At 42.5% G+C, this 20,755-nt stretch overlaps 1 protein-coding gene across 6 annotated transcripts in view; it reads left to right on the forward strand.

Annotated features, from left to right (window-relative positions):
* The first annotated feature begins 7,988 nt into the window (after window positions 1-7,988).
* Window positions 7,989-20,755, forward strand: part of zgc:172282 (leucine-rich repeat and fibronectin type III domain-containing protein 1-like protein) — a 281,828-nt gene continuing 269,061 nt past the window's right edge. For all 6 annotated transcript variants that reach the window (XM_057838775.1, XM_057838778.1, XM_057838776.1 and 3 more), the window contains exon 1: window positions 7,989-8,995. The gene's annotated coding sequence lies outside the window, so the exon portion shown is untranslated. The remainder of the gene's footprint in view (window positions 8,996-20,755) is intronic.

Consider the following 20,755-nt stretch of genomic DNA (forward strand, 5'->3'; position numbering starts at 1 on the left):
GTTGTATGGGAAGCTTTGATGACGAGCGGCGATAGATCGTTTGCCAAGACTCGCCGCATGCAAAGAGCAGCTTTTGCACAGGTTTGCCGGGGGAGCCTGGCAGCGTGAACCGCGAGGAGGACGGCACAGGCTGGGAGTGAATTTGCCTCATTATGGGAGACATTGAAGGCGACAGCGAAGGAGAGACTGAGTAGTTGCGTGGCGAAGTGCATCTGAGCGTCTTCATATCCGACACTGAGGGTGAAGACTTCCATTGTTTGAATGCACAGGAGGAAGATGAAGATTGCTAACAAAGACTTTTATGTTTTTATTAACCAGCACAATTAGTGCTGCACCGCCATGCTGATGCTATGTAACTTCCGTGCCGCTGTTATATAACTGCCGTGTTTGCTGGCGCTGTTTGGAACGAAAAGTTAAGGTGTGTTATTAAAATTTTGAAAACTGTGTATTTCTTTGTCAATGTCTCTTGTTACTAAGTGGGCACACGCGGCTTATAGGCAGGAGAGGCGTATGTACAGGACTGTCTCAAAAAATTAGAATATTGTGTATTCTAATTTTCTGAGACAGTCCAGTATGCCTTGGAGCTTTTCAGATTCCTGATTGTGTTTCCTTCCACTGCCATTATATGAATAAAATGCAAAAATATTTTGGTTGTGTTGACTCTTAGCCATTTCTTCATGTTGTTCTTCCATGTTGTGATGATGGAAGAGGAATGCAGTATTTCCAAATTTTCTTTATTGAAGGATTTTGATCAGTGATGCCACTCCAGCTGTTGGTTGTTTTTTGCCTTCCACATTGCTATTCTCCATGTCCACTTCCTTTCATTCAAGCTATTTTGTATTTTTGTACGCATTGTAGATGAAGGCGCATGCGCCACTTTTGCACTCTGAAGTGGATTTAATCTTATTGTATTGAATTTATGTTTGAAAAAACATATCAACTGTGTTGGATACGTGTTAGCTGTAAGATGTTTCAAAAGAAATGTAGAGAAATGTATTACACTGTGAAATATGTTTAGTTCCTAAGATTGTATTTAAGGTTTTATAAATAAAACAGAATCTTATTTATACAAATTGAGGCAAGCACCTTAAAAGTTTTTGTTTCGCCAAAAGAGTTTTCTTTTTGAAAATTTGTTTATGCCACTAAGAACTGAATAAACTGGATTTAGTTTTTTGTGCCATTGTAAAAAACTAATAATGTGAGAATATTCTGTATGTGGAACTGGATTTTGCATCTTGTAATCATCACAGATTTGGCCTGTGAACAATTTAGAGTGATTTAGCCTCTTCATTGTGTTTAATTTTTGGACTATAAACCGCACCCACCAAATTCCACAAGAAAACGATTTTTTAACACATAATGCACACTGCATATAAGCCGCAGGTATCGTGAGATATTTACACCAAATGACATGTAGCCCATTAGCCTGTAAAAAATGCATAAATAAGTTGCACTAGACAAAAAAACGTATGATTCAACAAGTGGGGCGGGGGTGGTAGTGGTAGACACATAAGAAACCACAAAATCAGGGCTTCTCCGTGATTTTTTTTTTTTTAATATTGGATTACAGGATACAGGATGGATTTATCAAGCATTATGGCTCGGCGTTGCTCGGGTGGAGGGGAGAGAATTGATATTTTCTATGCACATTTTTTTTTGTGTGTCAAATAAATTTTCCGTGCTAAATGGAGGATTACAAAGACCAAACCGATCTAAGAACACTCCCAGAGACTTAAAGTAAGACTGCGTAAAATTTGATCAAAATCCGCCCAGCCGTTTCAGCATCCATAAAACACAAACACACAGCCAGCTACACAGACAAACTCACCATTATAGAGATTATTATATCCAGCAGAAATTATTCCCTGATTAACATTCTGGAAAATGGAAGTTTTTTTTTTTGTTTTGTTTTAAATCCTGCGTCTTGTTGTGGAGTACTCCAAGCAGCAATGTGTCATCACAGCACATTTAAATTTGTAAATTTAAAAGGCATCTGCGACATTGCAATCGCAAGAGACGCATCTTTTGACCAAAAGATGGCGCTCTTGCCTCTACAATCAAGGGTTTTTTTCTGCTAATTTCTTGAGTTTCGAATTCATTTTCCGAACTAAATGGAGGCTTACAGAGATCAAACCCCTCTAAGAACACTCCCAGACACATAAAGTACAAATGTGTAAAATTTCGTCAAAATCCGCCCAGCCATTTCGGAGTCTATAGGAAATGAACACACACACAGACAGAGTTCCATTATTATACACTGTAAGTATAGATGTAGATTTCTCCTTTTCACAGTTATGGCAAACCACATCAAGATTATTTTCTTTAATCTTTCAAAACTCCATCTATGTAACAATATATTTGTAAAAACCCATAACTTTCTCAGAGTAATGTTTTCTCAGTCTCGGTGCTAATTAAAGAGAGTCATGCACACTAATTAGGAAAGTGAGTCTTAATCACCATGACCGAGGTACATCTCGATGCACTGCCGACGATGCAATACATTTGAGATATGTACAGTACAGAGCAACTCCCATTGCAACTGTGATACTTTCCACTCCAATTAAGATGCAGTATGATTTGTAAATTAGAGCTCATAGCTTAATCTGAAGCGGCGGTAAAGGCAGAATCATCCATTTTAGGTGAGTACTGCCATTAGTTGAGATGTTTATATGCTTCAGAGCATTAGGTCTCTAGTTCCTTGTAGATTTCTGAATATTAAGGTCCCAGGCTTGGTTATATTAACAACACATTTCACATACAGGAAAAAAAAAAAAAAACCTCAAGAAATGTATTGTGATCATAGTCGTTAAATGTGCAGCATTTTTTTTTTTTTTTTATTGGCTTATAACAATATAATATAAAGTATAAGAATGTGCATTTTTGAAATCCCAAAAGCACTTATGTATGAAACAGTATTTGTGTCTCCTCCAAGAAAAAAGCAACTGCAGATGTGTGCTGGATCAGTGTTTTTATACTTCACTTTCTTTCCCTCACAAAAAGGACCAAATACAGATCTGTTTCAAGTAACAAATATAATGTGAAGGGCAAATCTGTCACATTCTTTCATAGTGCCACATTACATACATATAAAACATGAATATGTAACATTAAGAGTGCCATGCTGCCCATAAAGTGACATTGGGTACACCTGTGTAAATGAAGGTGTATAAAAACATATCATTAATCAAATATTGTATGGTTTAATTGACAACAAATTCATAATTATTATTTTGTCATCGTTACAAATCATTCAGAACTCCTCCTCAATACATTTTACCTCTTGGCAGCAAGTGATTTCGAGGAAGAATATTTAAGGAAAACAAAGTTCCTGCCAAGCCCTTATTATCATCAGCATTTTCTAGCTCATGTTCGGTTACAAATTGAATCACCTGGGGGAGTTATGACTGGAGCACAATCTGTGGAGGGTTAGTTAGAGAAGCAAGCACGAATGACTTGTTACGGGAAAGATAGATTATAATACAAGAAAAGGTGGAGCAGGGGAAGTAACATGGATACGCATGAGCGTGCCTGTGTGTCTGTGCGTGTGTAAAAGGGACGGAGCAAGAGAATTACAGTAGGATAGATCAGAGCATGTTGAGAAGCGCTTTTGGCTTTTCTCAGAGGATAAAGCTTTTCCGCCTTGTGCTGCTGAATCCCGCAATGGAGCTGTCCCTAGTGCTGAATCGGCTGTTGAAGTTTTTTTCCCCCCACTCTTTACCTCCCATTTTCCCCGACTTTCAGTAAAGTGTGGTCTCATTGAAGAGTGTGCCCACACATTTCCCAGCTATAATGCTTTGCTGCAAAGACTCCATGTCAGCCTCTTCATTTGTTAACACATATACTGGTGACAGTGACAAAATCATATGTCATCTGTTGATTTAATCATAATGAGATATCACAATATTATGTTATACCAGTAGACTAGAGCTGCCAGCGTTGGGTGACCAATGTCCAAGTTGTACAAAATAGAGATGGAAACATCTTCAAGCGAAATGTCCCAAATTACTTATGACACTTTTTAGGATACATTTAGGCGTGTGGTTTTGTTTAGCCAATAGAAGTCAATGAGGAAGACAATAATGAGGATCATAGAACTGGAAATTTGGTTGACTGCTCACTGCAACATAGCCACAATCATGACAATCAGTCAGGTGTAGCTAATATTAATGTAATGAGACTCATCATCTCTACAGCAAACACAATCTGGGCCTTTAATTATTACTGTGTCATTGAAACATCTTTTTTGATTGAAATGTCCGAAGGGGAAAAAAAACTATCTATCTATCTATTTTCCATCATGCACTATTAACGTATGAGTAATGTTATCTCAGCCCCCAGCCCCCAGCCCCCATCAATATGACAAGCCGTCATCTCAGGTAAAGCTTTTACACGTGTTTAAGGTTATGAATAATCATACTCAAATCAAGTTAGAAAATTAAAGTACCGTAATTTTTGGACTATTCGCCGCACCTGACTATAAGCCGCCACCCACCAAATTTGACACGAAAATGGCATTTGTTCATAGATAGGCCGCATTGAACTTTAAGCCGCAGCTGTCCTCTCTGTATTATGGGATATTTACACCAAAAGATATTAACCGGTAACACTTTCTTTGACAGCAGCATAATAAGACTGTCATAAGACCAAATGAACCACCATGAAGCTTTGAACCAATTTGCTGAAAAGCTTCATTGCTTCAAGAAGCTTGATTTACCAATCACTACTCCACCTGCTGTCAACACTGTTGTCAGCCAACATGCCTCCTAGCATGCATTGCAGCGCTACAGATGTAAATAACAATCGAAATTCATGTTCTGTGCTAATTATTTCTTCAGCTACTGTTCTAGTTGTTTCATTATTTGCTAGTAATGGTATTTGGTAACACTTTTTTGACAGTGGTGCCATGAGACTGTCATAATTATGACATGACATTACCATGAGCATTAATGAATGCTTATGACAGATGTCATTTTGTGTCATCCGGCAAATTATCTCACTTTTTAATAGATGTAAAAGATCCGAGCTGGACATACTGTACACAGAGTTAGTGACATAATTTCCAGGTGACACTTAAGGTGCGTACGACATGATAAAAACAGTCTTAAATAGCATTATTATGTGAATTGGAATCATATTTTGAGACGATTCGACAATATACAACAATTTGGTAAAGCACAGATGGTGAGAAATTAGTTTTTTAATCCAGCCGTTTAGCCAAGCCTACCATTGTAGAGCTCTAGTGTCCACAACAGGAGGATGACGTCGGCAAGGTCTTGGCCAATATCCACGGTGAACGGGAACCTTTTGAAACCCAAAAAGGCTCACGCCCCTGTCCCTGGTGCAGCAACAATTTTCTACAGGCGTTTGGCTGGCGTGATGCAAAAAATGAACGAATTAATCCACAAAATCAGCTGAATCCGCAGTCCATCTGCATGCAATAAAGCAATGCTGTATTGTGAGATGCTGACCCAGGTGACGTCACATTCGCATTCGTCCTAAACCCGAGACTGAAGCCGGAAGTCACTCATTTTCATGGTGCGGGATTCAAAAATTGAATATACACACTGCCATTCAAAAGTTTGGGGTCTAAGCGACCCCAAACTTTTGAACAGTAGTGTAAAACGATCGCTTCCACACACATCCAAGTGGTCCATTTCATTCAGGAGCATAAAAAACTGCGTGAAATATGAAATAAACATGCTTTTTGGTGTCATACGCACTTTAATGATATCTGTCATAAGCATTAATTAAAGCCCATGATAGTGTCATGTCATAATTATGACAGTCTTATGGCAGCCTTATGATTCCGCTGTCAAATAAAGTGTTACCTGTTAACCCAAATAAATCAACAAATAAGCAGCACTGTACTATAAGTTGCAGGATTCAAGATGAGGGGAAAAAATTAGTGGCTTATAGTCTGAAAATTACGGTATTTATTTAAAGTTCAAACTGATGTCTGGATTTTGACATTGAACCACATGAGCTTCTGTCAGCCTAAAAAAAATAAATTATTGTCAATTTAGGGTGTGTAACGTGTACAGTATTTGATAGTATAGGAAAAATTGTTATTCATCCAATGCACAGTACCGTTGAATAAAAAACTAGGGTATGTACACATTGCTTCAGCGGTGTCTTTTGTTCAGACACTTTTATTTCCAGATCTGCAGATACGATTCCCCCCTTTGGGGTTTACACTTACGAAACCATGACTAGATTGTGGACTAAAAACAAAAAAGAACTCTAACATATTTAATTTCCTAACACCAATATTTTTGACCCTCCTGTTGCAAGGTTGTTAGAAATTGACCACACATCAATGCTTGTGTGATATGTAACCATAATGATTTGCCATAATGTACAGACAAATATGCCTCACTCCTCCCATCTGTCAGCATACACTTATAATGTATTTGACTAACTGCAACATGAGATAGGACGAAACTGTTGGAACACCATAATGCTGCATGTTTATCAAATTTAGTCTGTTTTCCTGCTGTTTTGTCACCTACATGATCTCTTCAGCTGCAATCTTCAAATTATGTTTTCTTCTCTGTAAATTACTCAATGTGTAGCTATAATCAGATAAAATAGGGTGCTGTTAGAAAAAATAATAGTAATCGATGTTGAGGCACTTGTGATTACAGTAATCACTGCTATTATTGTACAGATCTAGCCAAATTTGTTTCATGGTGGAATCCCATCTGCATAACCCTTAATCAAAAAGCCAAATGTCATTCTGTGCATGTGTTTAAGCATTCACTTGAGGAAAATAGCTAATCTACATCCCCTAGTGGCATGTTTGACAATTGTGACGATGCCCTTTAGAGATGTAACACTCAAGAGGATAATTTGTTCTGTATTATGGGTAAAAAGGATAAAAAAAAACATTGTTTTCTTGACAGGACTTTGTTTTTAGAGAGCCACGTATAACCTGATTTTGTGTCTGATCTAGTGCATTCTCAATGAATATAACAATGCTAGGATTTTTGCTGCTAAACACGTTCATGCAGGAATTATGTTTTTCCCCCTTAAATGTTTTTCATTACATTCGTATAGGGCAGAAGTCTCAAACCTGCAGTCATGGGGCCAATCGTGGCCAGCGGGACAATACTTTGCGGCCACCATTTGACATCCTGTTGTAGTATTAGGGTTGTCAGCATGTATTTTGCGATGGGCAATTAAAAAATATATATAGATATAAACAATAATAAAATCATATATAATAAATGAGATAATTGAAGGATCTATTTTGAGGGGGAAAAAAGTATGTAACTAAAAAAAAAAGCCATGAGTAATAAAGATGTAAATAGTAATAGACAGTTAAATTAATAAAAGAATAAAACTGTAACTGTAATAAATTGAAAACAAGAAGAATAAAAAAGACATAAAATCAAGTAAATTTTACTCTTGTAATTTTATTTATCCATTTGATTATTTATTTATTTAATGCTTTGTTTTATAAATCTCTTGAGACCTCACAGAGTTTAAGCCCTTGGCTGCCATTGACGGCAGTAGACGTCAAATTCATTTTAACTGGGAGGGGCTGGAAGTGATGTTCGATCCTACCACTTAAAATGAATTGACGTCTTCTGCCGTCAATAGTTGTTTTCAATATCTTTTTCTAACTACCACCACACATACTCGATGACTTGGGCTGGCAGTGAATGAGTTAAACTAATGATAGCTTTTGAATAGACGTTGAGTGTAGTGACAACTGTCCTTGAAAGGGTTAACCCATAGACATCGATCACTACAGTCAAAATGGGATGGACGTCTATCGCCTGAAAGATCATCATTCACTGCCTTTCTCATTTCAAATACAATAAACGTCTAGTACTATCGCTTATAGCCAACAATGAGTTAATATTTGAAGTTCGTTATTTTTAGACTGTAAAAAGCCACTCCTTCAGGCAAGCGCCCCATATCAATTTATTGTTGCGCAATCCGTCAGCAGCATCGTATCGACATACGGACGACGCAGAGGAGGAGGACGCAGACTTGGTTGTGGCGTTTGTATGAGTGCATCAGCTCCCGGGACGAAGCCCACATAACCGCACTGGGAGAAAGTAACTGCAGGCGGGGCCATTTAGGATGCTCGCTCACAGAATCGGAGCATAGCCCATTCTATCAGGGATAAGACCACGCGGCGGATCATTGCAGCTTACAAAAGGGTTTATTTCCACAGAATTTTATTTAAAAACATTGCACTCCGCAGGATGCAGCCTACTGGTCAACGTGGGCTGTAATTCTTCCACCAATTCAGACAGACGACAGGTCAAGACAAAGTCACTTGTGAGGAGGAAAGAGGGCAGCGACTCCTGGGAGAGCTTCCCTCTGGATAACCTTGTGGCGGATCCGAATCTATTAAGCGCCACCGGGAGGTTATCATTCCATCAGAGGTGTTGGAAGAGCTGCAAATGGCTGAACTCTGCTGTTGGGACAGTCATGCACTTGCATCTGGGAGGTGACAAACAAGCACGCGACTGTCTTTGACAAGGAATTGGTGTCCAAGCTTTCCCCGCTGTAGTTGCTTTATCATTGCCTAAGCAAGTATCGGTTTCCAGGGATAACGCTCAGTTGGAGATTTGCCTTCAAATGGGCGAATGAAAGAAGGCGCGGGGAGCTCATGTGGAGAGCAAATGTTCGCGCAACGCGGCAGTGCGCCGGTTTAGCGGCGTTTTCTCCGCTCGTAAAACCTGTTTTAGTGGATCAAGAGCGGACGCTGGGTTTCTGTGGGCTGCCACCGGCACCGCACCTCTTTTATTGAAACTCGACTGATCCGCCTCACGTGGCACAAAAGCCCCCAAAGAGAGCTTTAAAAAGCGAGGAGACGAAAATAGAAAAGTGGACATCGGTTCTATAAATGTTTCTGATGAGGAGTGGGATTATTTCACGCATTTTTGGTTGAGAGGAATTGTGCATTTGGCTAGACAAGAGTGGAGATACCTGGAGAAATAACCTCTATCACCAGCGAGGAGGCGAGGGAGACGCACAGGTAAAACATTTAATACCTCCATTTCTACTTTTATCTGTCTGATTATTGCGCAATTTCCACTACTCTCCATTTGAGTAATGCACGTAGAGGATTTGAAGGAACCAGAGAAGGCACGGTGGGGGAGATAATGGCGCTGGGGTTCTCTCCTACACGGTCGAGATGCAATGATATCCAATTTGAAGACTGGAGGCAATGGGGCAATGGAAAGAGAGGAGGGGGTAGGACAGTCTGAAATCCTCAATTATGATTCTGAAAGTTGAGCAGAAATTGCAGCATGTCAGGATAGCAGCATGTCCGCCTCACAATTTGGGGGTTCGGGGTTTGGGTCTCAGCTTTGGCCTTCCTATATGTGGAGTTTGTGGTGTTCTCTTTGGGCATTTTTTGCTGCATACTCAAGTGTCCATGTCAGTGTGAATGGTCATGATATGTCAATGTATTCCCTGCTTTTGACTGCTGATGAGTCTTGGGTGTATTCCACCTAACGCGCCAAGTCATGTCAGTTATAGACATTAATAAAAATTATCATTATAAATATTGGATGGTTGGAGTTTGCAGGGAGTCTTGGATGGAAGGATGGATAAATGATTCACAATAAGTGTATTGGTGAGTGCATAATTGAATAAGTTAAAAGGGCAAACTGCCCAAGAGGACGAGTGACAGGCTGTGCAGAGGGGAGAGGAGATCTGGGGTGACTTAAAATGAGTTGTCAGGGGAAGAGGGCAGATGGAATAAAGAGAAGCACAAGGGAGAGGAGATGGTCCAGGTGATAAGGGGAGATGTGTTTATGGGAGGGGAAAGGAGGGCATAATGATAGCAGAGCGGATGACTGCTGGGAAGGTGAGTGGCGAAAACAAGGGAGCATGGTGGTGGATAATCATGAAATGGAATTGGGGGGAGGAGGGGTGGCTGGTTGTCTGGGGGGGTTAATGGTGGAAGCTGCCGAAAAGACACAGGAGAGTAACAGCAACTATTGGCAAGTGTTGCAGCTTACATTAAAGCTCTAGCAGCAGAGCGCTATAGGGACCAAGTGTACAAAACAATGCTATGCTGTAGCTACTCTTTGATATTATCTAATGGTCTGCTGGGTAATGGCTCTTGCTGCACCACAAGGAGACAGATAGAGAATATAGGAAACCACATACAGTACAGCGCGAAGTGAAAGTAACAGTGGCAAACAGCCAACAATTTGCATACTTTGCTGTGTCAGCCGTCAGTTTTGCTTTACTGCTAGATTTGGTGCGGTTTAAGTGGCCCCATTTGCATTTTTATGGGATTTTTCGCAATGAAATACTATGTATCAAAAACACAAAAGAGACTGAAAAAAAGCATATCATCCAACTCCTGTGTCTAAAACATCAAGGTTTTCCTTTTTCTCATACATCTTTGCCATATCAGTCTTTTAATTTGCATTTCCCGAGTCCAGACCTGAAAGACTTTTTCTCCGAAATAACACGACCAAAACAGAATATTGTGATGATGTAAGCAAAACCCCAAACTGTATTCGGCCATGTGATTTAATAAAAGGGAGCCGGTGGCACTTCCATCATGATCGCTGGGAGGAGGTAAATATATCCAGAATGCCTGGTTGGCGCAGCTTTAAGTGCAAGAGGAGATGGCGGGACAGAGCTTGTGGTGTTTCCGCTAAAGCAAACGCATCTTGCATAAGGTGGTCAGTTCTTGTGCTTAATACTCAAGCATCAACGTGAATTAGTATGCTAGCTTCTGCTAGCATTGTATTGTAAAGAATCTGTATAAAGTCAGGATATGTGCTCCTGTTCATTGTATGGGTTCAATGGCTCATGTAGATGTAATGAACTGTTTCGGTTTTGCATGTTCGGTTCACTTGCAAATCGTTTCGGTTATGTTTGCATTTTTCTTCATAAAATGTATCATTAGTGCGAGCTAAGTGCTGCGTTAGGAACCAACGTCTTATGGGAGTTTCCACTCGGTTGCCCAGAGTTTCGGACACTATTGACAAAGAGGGCTCCAAATTAGGGATGTCCCCGTGGGATATTTTTGCACCCGTGTCCAAGTCACCTGATTTTGAGGATCTGCCGATACCGAGTCCAGATGCGGTACCAAAAAATAGTATTGTTAAAAAAAAAGTTTTAAACATGTTACTGTGTCACTGAATTATTTGTAAACAAAAATAAAATAAAAATACTGGTCTTTAATAAATGCTTCATTAAGTGAGTCCACTCAAATCCGCTCACACTGCTGAGAGCACTTAAATGCACACAATAAGTTGCCACAGCACACGACCGCTGGTGTTTAACAAGCTAACCGACTCGACGCCCTTGAAGGTAGCGCTCCCAAGCTTCTCTGGCAAGATCAAAGCTTCAATGCCTGACAATCATCGTTAACTTTAACAAGTAAACTCCAGCTGCACCGATGGTGACCAAGAAAAGCAGCAGGACAGTTAGAGGCTGTATGATAAAGCATAAAAAACTATATATTTTCAAAATTCAAAACCCAATCTTTTTCACCCGATTCCAATACTCTGAAAAATGGCAAGATTGGCCCGAACAGAGGTTCAACCTCCCATCTTACATAACTACCTCCGGTGCCAGCGTAGGGGAACACTTTTTTGCTTAAAGGCAAGTGAATGAATTGAAAATTGAGTCGACATTGCTGCACGAATATGCTAACCCAGTTAAAACGGCATCATCTGACAATAAATGTCGTATCCACACATAAGAAAATCAGCTAGATACTGTATGACACTGCAATCAGATCTGCAGAAAATGTTGCTATGTTCATCTTTCTAACAAAAAAACTTTAATGTACTATCCAATAGCTACATTTTTCATGTTCAGGCTGTTGCGATAAGAGTTTACCGTTTTGCTTGTTCATTCACACTTTATACTAGTTCTATTACGTAGTTTTAAATTTAGAAGCATTTTTAGTAATGTATATCCTGTTTTATAAGGCACTCCTAAAAGCCTTCAATTTTCTCAAAAGCCAACAGTGCACCTTATGAACCTATGCGCCTAGGGCTGCAACTAACAATTCTTTTTTTTTTTTTTAATTTTATTATTATTTTTTTTTTATAATCGATTAATCGGATGAATAATTAAACGATTAATCAATTGGATAAATGTCACTTTTATCAATTACCTTCACAATTTCACTTATAGTTGTTTTAGGCATGTTGTAAGTACAGTGGGGCAAATAAGTACATAGTCAACCACTAATTGTGCAAGTTCTCCCACTTGAAAATATTAGGGAGGCCTGTAATTGTCAACATGGGTAAACCTCAACCATGAGAGACAGAATGTGGGGAAAAAAACAGAAAATCACATTGTTTGATTTTTAAAGAATTTATTTGCAAATCATGGTGGAAAATAAGTATTTGCTCATTACCAAAAGCTCATCTCAATACTTTGTTATGTACCCTTTGTTGGCAATAACGGAGGCCAAACGTTTTCTGTAACTCTTCACAAGCTTTTCACACACTGTCGCTGGTATTTTGGCCCCTTCATCCATGCAGATCTCCTCTAGAGCAGTGATGTTTTGGGGCTGTCATTGGGCGACACGGACTTTCAACTCCCTCCACAGATTTTCTACGGGGTTGAGATCTGGAGACTGGCTAGGCCACTCCAGGCCTTGAAATGCTTCTTACGAAGCCACTCCTTTGTTACCCAGGCTATGTGTTTGGGATCATTGTAATGCTGAAAGACCCAGCCACGTCTCATCTTCAATGCCCTTGCTGATGGAAGGAGATTTTCACTCAAAATCTATCGATACATGGCCCCATTCAATCCTTCCTTTAGACCAGGGGAGCCCAAGTATGGTTTTCGAGAGCCCCTATCAAGCTGGTTTTCCATGTTTTCCTCCTTGAACACACATGAATCAGATGATCAGCTCATCAGCAAACTCTGCAGGAGCCTCATAATGATCCTGATTATTTGAGTCTGGTGTGTTGGAGGAGGGAGAAATGGAAAACAAGCTGGATAGGGGCTCTCGAGGACTGGACTTGGGCACCCGTGCTTTACACAGATCAGTCGTCCTGGTCCTTTTGCAGAAAAACAGCCCCAAAGCATGTTTCCACCCCCATGCTTCACAGTGTGTATGGTGTTCTTCGGATACAATTCAGTATTGTTTCTCCTAAAAACACGAGAACCTGTGTTTCTACCAATAAGTTGTATTTTGGTTTCATCTGACCATAACACATTCTCTCAGTCTTCTTCTGGATCATCCAAATGCTCTCTAGCGAACCGCAGACGGGCCTGGACGTGTACTGGCTTCAGCAGGGGGACACGTCTGGCAGTGCATGATTTGATTCCCTGGCGGCAAATTGTGTTACTGATAGTAGCCTTTGTTACTGTGGTCCCAGCTCTCTGTAGGTCATTTACAAGGTCCCCCCGTGTGGTTCTGGGATTTTTGCTCACCGTTCTTGTTATCATTTTGACGCCACGGGGTGAGATCTTGCATGGAGCCCCAGATCAAGTGAGATTATCAGTGGTCTTGTATGACTTCCATTTTCTAAAAATTGCTCCCACAGTTGATTTCTTTACACCAAGTGTTTTACCTATTGCAGATTCAGTCTTCCCATCCTGGTGCAGATCTACAATTTTGTCTCTGGTGTCCTTCGACAGCTCTTTGGTCTTGGCCATAGTGGAGTTTATAGTGTGACTGACTGAGTTTGTGGACAGGTGTCTTTTCTACCGATAATGAGTTAAAACAGGTGCCATTAATACAGGTAACAAGTAGAGCTTCGTTAGACCTCGGGAGAAGAAGTTAGACCTCTTTGACAGCCAGAAATCTTGCTTGTTTGTAGGTGACCAAATACTAATTTTCCACTCTAATTTGGAAATAAATTCTTTAAAAATCAAACATTGTGATTTTCTTTTTTTCTTTCCATATTCTGTCTCTCATGGTTGAGGTTTACCCTTGTTGACAATTACAGGCCTCTCTAATCTTTTCAAATAGGCGAACTTGCACAATTAGTGGTTGACTAAATACTTATTTGCCACACTGTATAATGCAGACAAAATAGGTGACTATTTGCTTAAAAAATATATCTTAATACAGTTTCTTGACTTAAAACAGTACATTTGTACACTGCAGTCAAAGCAACACTTGGTAGCTTTTCAGTTTTGGTCGATTTTACCTCTACGTACGAAGTTAATTCGTTCCAGGACCTTGTTTGTAAGTCAAAATGGTGGTATGTCGAGCAAGATTTTCCCATAAGAATACATTATAATTCCATTAATTCGTTCCACAGCCCGAAAACCTACACTGAATCCCTAATAAATACTGCTGGTGCTATTGCAAATAGCAATTACACAGAGCAAGACAAATAAATTATGAATACAAATCGAAGTAATCATATAATAATAGTATTAATAATAATAATACCTGTAATATGTAACGAATCGGGTTCTACTGTGGCAGATGTATTTTTGCGTGGTATACCTGAACGCACCGTGTTGCTGACGTGTCAGAGTGAGAGAGGACTTTTTAACTTTTACTTTTCATGTTCTGTTGTAGGGTTCAGCTGTGGTGGACAATAGGCATGTTTTGTTGCACAAGTTCTGAAGTAAATAATTAAAAAAACTGACGAAGCTGGCGATTTCTTTGGCGATGTTACACTGCTAATAATTGTCACCTTAACTTACAAGGACTGGCGAACGGAGAAGAACCGCCGAGATCATAGACCATCTATGGTAGGCCTGAACGATATTGGGAAAAACTATTGCTGCGATTTTTTTTGGGTTTGCGATATATTGCGATATTATATTGCGATATTAAAAAAAATATATATATATATTTTTCAAGATATTTTCACAAGATGACTTAAATAGCTGTTTGGAAAGACTTTAGATCACCACAGTGTACAGTCATCCCTTGTTTTTCGCGGTTAATGGGGACCAGAACCCGCCGCAATAAGTGAAAAACCGCGAAGTAGCCCACCCCCCCATTTATTTTTTTTTTTTGTGTGTGTGTTTTTTCTGCCCAATGTATTTATTCAGATTTAGCATCGGAAAGAGATACATACAGGTTGACCCAAAAAAAAGTTTACACTCAGTTGACTGCTTGTTTAAAAGCCATTGAAACATATCTAAATAGGTTGTCATGCTTAAGTGATTCATTAAGTTCCCTCAATGCAGCTGGTAATCTCTCGTCTCTACAATTCCTGTGCTTCTGCTGAAAATGAAGAAAACTTTAGCTGTACCTGAATTGCTGCGTGCCGGTCTGACACCTACTGAGATTGCAGCAAATCTGAGAATATCCAGATGTACAGTCTACAAAGTTAAAAAGAAGCTGAAAGATATTGGAACAGCCTCACGAAAACCTGGGTCTGGAAGTGCCGATCTGTGCGGACCAAAAAGTTGATTGACAAGGTGATATGTGGCCACCCCAGAGTCCAGATCTCAATCCCCTGGATTATAGCATATGGGCAACTGTGGAGGACAGTGCCTGTAAGAAGCCACAAACTTCTGTGGCAGCCTTGGAGAGGTCCATTGTTAGATCTTGGGAAAAGATGACAGCATCCTACATAAAGAAGCGTTCCGCAGGCGCCTGGAGGCTGTTGTGACACTTAAGGGAGGACACATTGAAAAATAGAGTGTACTGTACATGTTCTTTACAATAATGTATAATTTGTGATTCAATTCTAATTCTAAGCTGAATAAACATGGCATTTAAGTTGTATTATGGCAATGTAAACTTTTTTTTGGGTCACCGAGTATAAGACATGTTTTTTCCTCCCCCCCCCAAAGTGATTTAAAAAATGTATATAAATAAATGGTTTTTAAGCACTTCAAATTTCATAATTATGATAAGTTATAAACATAACTGTCCAACCAAATCATTTTTGAACAAGAATAAAGTACTGTAGCAGATAAATGCTTGGCTTTATTAAATGCTTCTGTTTATCTACTTTAGCTGTGACCGTTGAAGTGACATGTAGAAATTTCAAACTCCTCATGATCACTTCTGGCATTTAAATGTCTCCAACGTCCCCACAGTACACACATTCATTCCAGCGCGGCTTCCTTTCAACAAGTTAAACGATGATTGACAGATGCCCGTGTGAAGTCTACTTCCTTGGCCAGATCAAAGCCATTGTTGTGCTGCAGTGACTGAGAGGATCAAAAGGCTGGGAGAGGGAGGGTAGGAGGCTGTGCGCAGACCAGAACTGAGGCGTACCTGGATCAAAAAAAAGAAAAACTATCGCACGTGCTTGCGATGGGACTATTGCGCACACGCACATCGCGATGGCGATGTTTAAAGGATATATCGTTCAGGCTTAATCTATGGCCATATTGTCGAGCCAGTTCACGGATGCGCATACCACACTCATATTTTTTTATCATTTCCATCTTCATTTCAATGGTAAGCCTCACCTTTAAAAAAACAAAATCACCACCTGCATTGACATTGTTGGAACCCATGTTGGTTTCTCTCACAAGAAAATCGTTGGATGTCGAAAAGATCGTGTGTTGAAGTAATCATATGTCGAGGTACCACTGTAGTTATAAAGGTCACCTGATGCGACACTGCCATCTATGGGTGACCTGCAGTATTTCAGACTTCAGAGGGATTAATCCTCTTCTTCATTTCACATAGTCTAATTTTTAAGAAATGCGTGTTAAAAAAAAAAAAAAAACAACAACAACAACAACAACAAATAAATAGTCAAACGTGTCTATATGTGCAAACACAGAGCTATTTTTGTTGTGAACGGCAAGCCGTTGAGGCGGATCCAAATCACAGACCAAGAAACAGAAATAGTGAACGTTTGTATTTAATAAGTACAACAAAAGGAGCACGCCAAAAATGCGGGTTTAACAAACTGAGAGAGCACGCCAATAAACGCGAGTGTAATAATAAAGTACAACAAAGGGAGCACGCGAAAAATGCGGATATAACAAACTGAGAGAGCACGCCAATATACGCGAGTATAATAATACAGTACAACAAAGGGAGCACGCGAAAAATGCATGAATATAACAGTACAAGAATCTAACTACCAAGCCCAAAAGAGCACTAGTGTAAAGATGACCAAACCAAAATACGACCGTAGAACGTCGGGAAACTCGAAGGCTGACGATGAACACACAGGCGGTAAGCAAGGCAAGTAGTAAGCAAACAAGCAATAGTCCGACACTCGCAGACTGTGGCCGGAGTCCTTAAATAATGAGCGCTCCAAATGCGCCACAGGTGTGTTGCAACGGCCCCGCCCATCCAGCTGAATCAGATGCTGGAATGAAAAAAGAACTGAGAAGGCATACAGATATGACAGAACCCCCCCCTCAACGGACGCCCCCTGGCGGACCACCTGGTTTCGTGGGATGACGAGAGTGGAAATCCCGCAGCAGCGACGGATCGAGGATCCAGGAGCGGGGGACCCATTGGCGTTCCTCAGGGCCATAACCTTCCCAGTCGACCAGGTACTGCACCCCCCTACCCCTCCTCCTTGAGTCGAGAATGGCACGTACCGTGTACACCGGCCCACCGTCGATTACGCGAGGAGCAGGAGGAGGCACTGGCGGAGGGTTCAGGGGACAGGTGGAGACTGGCTTGAGCAGAGAGACGTGGAAAACTGGGTGAACCTTCATCGAGCTGGGAAGCTTCAGCCTTACAGTCACAGGGTTCACCACAGCATCAACAGCAAAAGGACCCACGAACCGAGGGCCCAGTTTCTTTGAAGTCCCAGCCAGGTGTAAATCCCGCGTTGACAGCCAGACCATCTGGCCTGGGCGATAGACTGGAGCGGGCCGTCGGTGGCGATCAGCTATCTGCCGGTTGCGGGCCGCCGTGCGGACTAGTGCAGCCCTTGCGTCCCTCCAGACCCTATGGGCCCTCCGCAGGTGCACCTGGACAGATGGCACGATGACTTCGGCTTCTTGGGAAGGAAACAGTGGAGGCTGGTACCCATATGCAGTCATGAAAGGTGACCTCCCAGTAGCAGAGGAAACAAGGGTGTTGCGCGCATACTCCACCCATGGGAGGTGCGATGACCAGGAGGCCGGATGCAGTTCACAAACACAACGGAGGGCGGCCTCTAGCTCCTGGTTGACCCGTTCCGTCTGCCCATTGGATTGTGGGTGGTAACCCGAAGATTTGCTTGAGGTGGCCCCCAAAGCCTTGCAGAACGCTCCCCAGACCTGTGAGACAAACTGGGGCCCTCTATCAGAGACGAGGTCGCACGGGATCCCATGAGCCCGAAAAACATGTGTCACCAGCAGGTCAGCGGTCTCCAGGGCTGAAGGCAACTTGGGAAGTGCGACGAAATGCGCCATCTTGGAAAACCGGTCCACCACCGTCAAGATGACCGAACAACCCCTGGATCGTGGAAGACCAGTGACGAAATCGAGCGCAACATGTGACCAGGGGCGAGTTGGAACAGGTAACGGATGGAGTAAGCCCGCTGGAGCACGATGGACTGGCTTGCCCCGAGCACAGACGGAACAAGCAGAGACATAGTCAGTGACGTCCTTGCGCATGCCTGGCCACCAAAACCGCTGGGAAACGAGGAAGAATGTGCGGGACACACCCGGGTGGCAGGCAAACTTCGAGGAGTGGCCCCACTTCAGCACTCCTGCGCGCTGAGCAACTGGGACGAACAACTTGCCGGCAGGGCAGCCCCCAGGTACCCTAACCCCTCGTAAGGCTTCTTCCACAAGACGCTCTACTTCCCAACGTAGGGCGCCAACGATCAGATTCTCGGGAACAATAGACTCCTCTGAAGACCCCTCCTCCGCTGCCTCATGGAGCCTTGACAGCGCATCGGGCTTCCCGTTCCTTGACCCTGGACGGTAGGTAATCTGGAAGTTGAAACGGGTCAGGAACAATGCCCAGCGGGCCTGGCGAGAGTTGAGGCGCTTGGCTGCACGAAGGTATTCCAAGTTCTTATGGTCTGTGTATATCTGGAACGGTACCTCAGTGCCCTCCAACCAGTGTCTCCATTCCTGCAATGCCTGGACTATAGCGAGCAGCTCCCTGTTGCCAACATCATAATTCGCCTCGGCCGGGCTGAGGCGGCGGGAGTAGAATGCACAGGGGTGCAGCCTCTGGTCGACTGCAGACCTCTGGGAAAGGATGGCCCCCACTCCGGAACTCGATGCGTCAACCTCGACCACAAAAGGGAGATCTGAGTCAGCATGAACAAGGACAGGTGAGTTTGTGAACGCTCGTTTAAGGCTTACAAATGCGGCCTCTGCCACAGAGGACCACACAAATGGTCGCTTGTTAGAGGTCAACCTGGTAAGGGGCTCGGCCCTCATACTATAATTGCGGATAAAACGCCTGTAAAAGTTAGCAAACCCGAGGAAACGTTGTAATTGTTTACGTGAGGTGGGGGTGGGCCACTCTGCCACCGCCTGAATTTTTGCTGGATCAGGCCTTAGCTGCCCTTTTTCCACAACAAAACCGAGAAACTGCATTGACTCACGGTGAAACTCACACTTCTCGGCCTTAACAAACAACCGGTTTTCCAACAGTCTTCGCAGAACTATCCGGACATGTTGGCGATGTTCTTGCAAGCTTCTGGAGAAAATTAAGATGTCATCCAAATAAACAAAACAGAACACATTTAGCATGTCCCGCAATACGTCATTAATGAGGCTCTGAAACACTGCGGGCGCATTTGTCAGACCGAAAGGCATGACCAAGTATTCAAAATGCCCAAGCGGGGTTTTAAATGCGGTTTTCCACTCGTCTCCTTCACGAATCCTGACCAAGTGGTAAGCGCTGCGCAAGTCTAATTTGGTGAAAATGGTGGCAGATTTTAGCGGCGCGAAAGCCGAATCCAACAACGGTAACGGGTATTTATTTTTAACAGTAATCTCGTTGAGACCCCGGTAGTCGATGCACGGTCTAAGTCCCCCATCTTTTTTGCCAATGAAGAAAAACCCCGCCCCCAAAGGAGAGGACGAAGGGCGAATAAGGCCCGAAGCCAAGGAAGAGGATATGTATTCCCTCATAGCTTCCTGCTCCGGTCTAGAGACCTTGTATAATCGCGAACTGGGCAACGGTGCATTGGGCAGCAGATCAATGGCACAGTCGTAAGGACGGTGCGGGGGCAGGGTACCAGCCTGCTCTTTACTGAATACACGCTGGAGATCATGATACTCGGCGGGAACATTTTTCAAATTAGCAGGCTCGGTAGCAGTTCTTTCTTGACCGGGAAGTAGACACGCCGAACGTAAACAGTGCGCATAACAGAACGTACTCCAAGCAACTATTTGAGTCTTCGCCCAGTCAATATTAGGATTATGCACTTTCAACCAGGAGAGTCCCAGCACGACCGGAGCCGATTTGCACGGCATAACCCAGAAGCTACGGGCCTCAAAATGATTCCCGGACAACTTTAATTTGAGCGGGGGCGTAATAAACTTCACGTCCGCCAGAGGGCGCCCATTGAGGTCTAAAACCCTTTTGGGCCTAGCGAGTCTTATTAAAGGACATTTAAGCGCGTCAACAACACTCTGGTCTATAAAACAGTCATCTGCCCCTGAATCAATTAGAGCAGTAAAACTAAAGTGAACCCCACCGTGCGACACTTCTCCCGGCAATTGCAGTCTCACCACACCTTGGGAGTCTCTTTGTTCCTTCAACTCGTCCCGAGGCAACTCACTTGAGGGATTGCTGTCTTGTACGAACCTCGTACTAGTACCCCCTCGGGCGAGGGGAGCCCCAGGCAACGAAGATTCCAGTCGATGCGAAGGGGCGGCGTCACAAGCGGCGACACGGTGCCCCGGCAAGCCACAAAACAGACACAAGCCTGCCATCATCCGTCTTCGTCGCTCC

This window comes from Corythoichthys intestinalis, chromosome 6, assembly GCF_030265065.1.
Source record: "Corythoichthys intestinalis isolate RoL2023-P3 chromosome 6, ASM3026506v1, whole genome shotgun sequence".
Lineage (NCBI taxonomy): Eukaryota > Metazoa > Chordata > Actinopteri > Syngnathiformes > Syngnathidae > Corythoichthys > Corythoichthys intestinalis.